Below are 4,839 nucleotides of genomic sequence, written 5' to 3' on the forward strand. Positions count from 1 at the left end.
AAGCTGTTATTCCGATCTGCTGGCCGTCTGCTTTCCATTAATCACTTCTGGCAGAAGAAAAGGCCTTCCAAAAATCTTTCACCTTTGGCCTATACTCAGGCAGCAAAAAGGATGTAGTAGCACATAAGGTTTGTGCCAGAAGGGATCTTCAGCCTGAGAGCACGATTCTGAGGTTTTTGCCATGAGATTCCCCACAGGTCTGTCCTGGAAGACTCAACAATCTTGTCAGCCACACCCCATTTTAGGTTTCTTTATCTAAATAGGGTGGTAGTCCTCAGTTACCCTGCCTGTGTTTGTAGCTAGCTGACAAGTTAGTTCATGCCTAGCACAGATCTGGCAGGACAATATCCCAGGAATGATGATTAGAAGATGGATAATGCCATACAAGCTTTTTTTTAAGACTTCTGTGATTAGGGAAGAAAAGGAGGAAAGGGAAGCAAGAAAATATGGATCTGAATCCGAGTCAACTTCAGCCTTTTCTTCCCTGTGCTTGGGAACATTAATGTACAAAAATCCTTAGACAAAACTAAACTCCTCTTACTGAAAACAGAGAAAACCTTCCAAGAACACCACATATGACTAACCATTAAGATAGAATCTTTAAGAAAGTCAGCACTCTTGATTAAGGAACCCAAAATACCTTTATTTTACTCCTGATAGATGCCTTCAGAAACACTGATGAATTTATATGTCTGTTGCTCCACCCTCAGTTAAGCTTCCTCATTTCTTACCAATGGAAGTAAGAAATCCTCCTTTCTAGGCCAGCAACTTTCTTACCTGAGAATGAATTTCACAGTTCTTCAGTGGTCAGACTGGTATTTGAGATACCAGAGACCTGCATCCCAACCACCTACTGCCCCAGTATCCAAATGGGTGTAAATTCCCACATATTGCACAGCTGGGACTGGTGGCCAGTGCCTCTTAAAAGCTGAAACAAGAATGATAATGATAACGATATGTGCATTTATGCTTATGTGGGGGATTTCTTAAGCAGAGACAGATCCTTAATCTTTGTGCATGCAGCTCTAGGTATAAATTCTTCCTAAATCTGACATGGTAGCATTTTTTAGCATTGGATTAGCTGGAATTGAACTTCGAACATCTAGGCAAAATGTGAATAAAGGTAAGCTCAGGCTACAGTCTTATGGATGATATGTTCACTACACCACATGCTGGCAGGGAAGATCCCGTGGCTTCCCCTGCTGCTGCAGTGATCTGGGCTATTCTGTCATTCATTGCCAGTTCTCCCATTCCACAGGAAAAGCAGAGAAGGGATTTGTACTTATAAATAGTACGTGGGAAAGGGCAAATCACAGCCATCAGATGACAAAGTCTATATCCCCCCTGGAAAGCCAAAGTGAAAATGACAGGTTGTGAACCATCTGTGAACCACACCAGCTAGGGCAGGTTTGAAATTAACTCCGGTGCATTTGGATGTGGTAGAGATAATGCCTGAGAAGGAGCCTGTCTGTGGATTTAGCTACTGGTGTAAATGCCCTGTAGGCAACTATACCTGGAAATAATAAATTAATTCTGGCATATAAACCCCAGCCCATTCCTGGTCAGTGTGCACACTACATCAGTACAGCCCTGACTGGGTCATGCCTTCACACCAGGCTGTTCCTGCTTCCCAAATCCCAGTCCAAATCACCAACACAGCATTTCTGCAGTGCTGGGACAGAGATAGCATCTGAGTGGTATTCCATGTTCCAGCTTGCCAGAAGCAGACATCGGCCTTCTGCTAAAGCTCCGGTTTTCAGTTACCCACAGCTTGCGGAAACAGCCTGGTTAAGAGAAAACCAGAACAACCAAACACAAGACCACCTTTGGGAAGGAGTTGAGAGTCTCGAGAGCAGCCAGAGGCCTTCAGCAAGGGCTGCCTTCAGCAGAGCCTGCTGCAAACTGCTCTCCTTTTTCCTCCACTCTCTCCTCTTGATCATTTCGTAGAGCCTGCAGGAGAGCAGATGCTTTTCTAGGTATTTCCAGCCTCCTGACTGACAGCTTACACCTGTCCCATGTGGGGCTGTTACCTCCCTTGGCATTAGCCAGGGGGGCTATTTTTAATTGCCAGGACAGAAACAAGAGGTAGAGCCTTTGGTCAAGTACCCTGCAACCGTTACTCACAGACTGAATCACTTTTGGCACCCTCATTAAAGCACTTGCTAACAAACTTTGCTTTCCTCTTGAGGAACACTGGTGCTGAGCTGTGCCCCGCAGCGCCCTGCAGCGCTCTTTGCTGGTGTGGGAGCAGGAGAGCACACCTTCAAATCATTCATCAGGAAACTCTGAACTAAGGCAACAGCCTCCATAGCCTAGTCAGTGTCTCGTATCAGAAGGCAGAGCTTGCTAAGACACACTGGGACCCACTGAGAAGCTAAATAAGGACTGCAAAAACCCAGGCCTAATTTGGGCACTGACTACAGTTTAGTTTGGCTGGAGCCTGATGCAGTGCAAAAGAACATTTGTGGTTTTACAGAAGATGAAGCTTGTGCCTTATGTTTTTATTGCTGCCGTCCCTCTCCATGACTTGGGTGCATTTGTAGGTCAAACTGCCGCTTGGAGCAAACAATTCAAGTGTGCCTCTGAAAGGCCCTTTGGAGCACAACGCTGCCACAACCCTGCTCCTTCTGCAGGACATGCTCCCTTTACTTTGTGCCATAACATGAAGTGCAGCTTGGTTCTTACCTTGGAGCACAGGAGGATGGGCATGTCACTCATCACATTTCTGGCAGAATCATGCACAAAACAGTTTTTGTGATGTGTTTCATGCCTATGTAAACAACAGTCACACCAGGTTATTGTTCTGTACAGATTCAGTATTACAAACCTCCCTGCAATGCTAAAAAAAACCCACCAAGGAATCTTTTTTAATGTGGCATTAGGATAAAGAAGTCTTCTCTGTTTAGCTTTGCCAAAAATACCCCAAAACCCCCTAACATCATAACATTATTTGAATCAAAAAACTCTGGAAGGGGCCTTTGTGATGAGACTTTACATGAAGTTGCAGAACCCAGAAAAATTGCAGATTAATTCTATCAGCCCCTTTCCAGTGCTTCCATTCACATATCAGAGATTCCTTAGTGGACAGTCACCTCTTGAATATTTTTTGGTACTCCCCACAAGTTTCATTCTCCACTCTCCCTCACAATATTTGTGAAATGAATTGCTGTTCCCTGAAGACCCTTCTTCAGTGTTACTGTAAGAAAAGCAAACTTGCTGCCTGCTCTTGTCTCCTCTTCCTTTCTGCCCCATTCTTTTTAGGACTATTAGCCTCCAATTAGAGTACATGAGAATCTATCTGTGATCAAGAGACACAGATTCAGTTTTGATGACTTCATCTAGCAGAGTGAGGGGGAAAAACAGTGAATTGGTTTTTTATATTTAAAATGAATGATGAATCCTTGTTTGAAAAGCATTCCCTATCTCTTTCAAATTGACCTCGCATGCTGTGGTATACTAGGCATTAGAATTTGAACTTTTTGATAAACTAATGACACTACTAGAAAAAACCAAAACTGTTACCAAATTGGCTGTCAATATTTTGTGCAAGTCAAATGATTTCTATGAACAGTCCAGCAAGTGCCTGTCCTATCCTAGTATCAAACTTCACTACAATTTTGACAGCAACAGGAATTTCGTATTTGGCAACTGTTTCCCTGTTCCAATTTTTCAGTAATTTTCTAATTACTGAAAACCAGTAATTTTACCAGAATCTGTCACAGATAGGTGCCAAAAGAAAATGCAAACCCCTTACAGGTAGCTGCAGACTTAAGACCACAGCTGTAAACCTGTAATTCCTACATCACCCAGAACAGTTATTCCTCCAGAAATGAAGTATATGCACATACCTGTAACAGAGTCCCACAGGATGTGCCAATTATATTTTGTCAGCATTACTTACTTCCACACTGAAGGAAGATCTCATAACACCATCACACCTATGCTTAGGAATACTTCCACAGTCACAGTGCAAACAGACAATGAGCCATCATTTTGCATATAAAATAAATTAAGCATTTGTCATCTTTCAAATATTTTATTTTAGTGTTTTTAAATATGTTTAACACAACAAAGATATAAAACAATATATTAATTCAATCTGAGTTTAGAATCAAAATAATATTTACTTATTTACAGTACTCTAAACTTCACTGGCATACTTTCTAGCCATTAGATAACACTATTTTCTCAGAACAAAACTGAAGTAACTTCAGTGTGAAAAGCCTTTGACGTCCTTATTATGTTAAGTACCATGTACAATGCAGTTTGTGGTTTCTCAAACTTGACAAAATTTCTCCTTTTTTGACAAAACTGAATTGGAAGAGCAAAACTAAGTTACAGTTAGTCTTTCTAACTACACAGTCAGGTTGTTGTGCTCCACATTTATCACCTTAACTTCTTACACATCTATTAGAAATTGGCTTTTAAAATGTGCATGTCACTGAATTATATACATAATACTCACTGCAAATTTGTTAGGATACAACAGGTAAGTCTGCAGGATACTGCTACGTGGAAGGTTCAGTGTTCACAATACCGTAGCGTTTGAGGAGCTGTGAGGGGTTTTTTGCTGTTTTTCTTCATATAATGAACAAGACATCAGTAGATTCACTCTAAAGGACTTTTTTCCCCCAGGAATACTGTTTCAATTAGGATAGTGACAAGGTGGACTTGTCAACTTGATAGATCAGAAATAGTAATTTTATAAATCAGTGGTCTATCAATTAACCCTTATTGTTGAAGTCTACATGCACAAAATAATTCAGAGGGTAAGCTGTCTCACTGCTAGGACTTCTGTCAAGTATACTTCCATCTTGACAAGACTGTGGTGGTTTTTTC

The sequence above is a fragment of the Corvus kubaryi genome, unplaced genomic scaffold (assembly GCF_017639235.1).
Source record: "Corvus kubaryi isolate FWS band 111438036 unplaced genomic scaffold, C.kubaryi_AGA036_p1.0 138, whole genome shotgun sequence".
NCBI classification, from domain to species: Eukaryota; Metazoa; Chordata; class Aves; order Passeriformes; family Corvidae; genus Corvus; species Corvus kubaryi.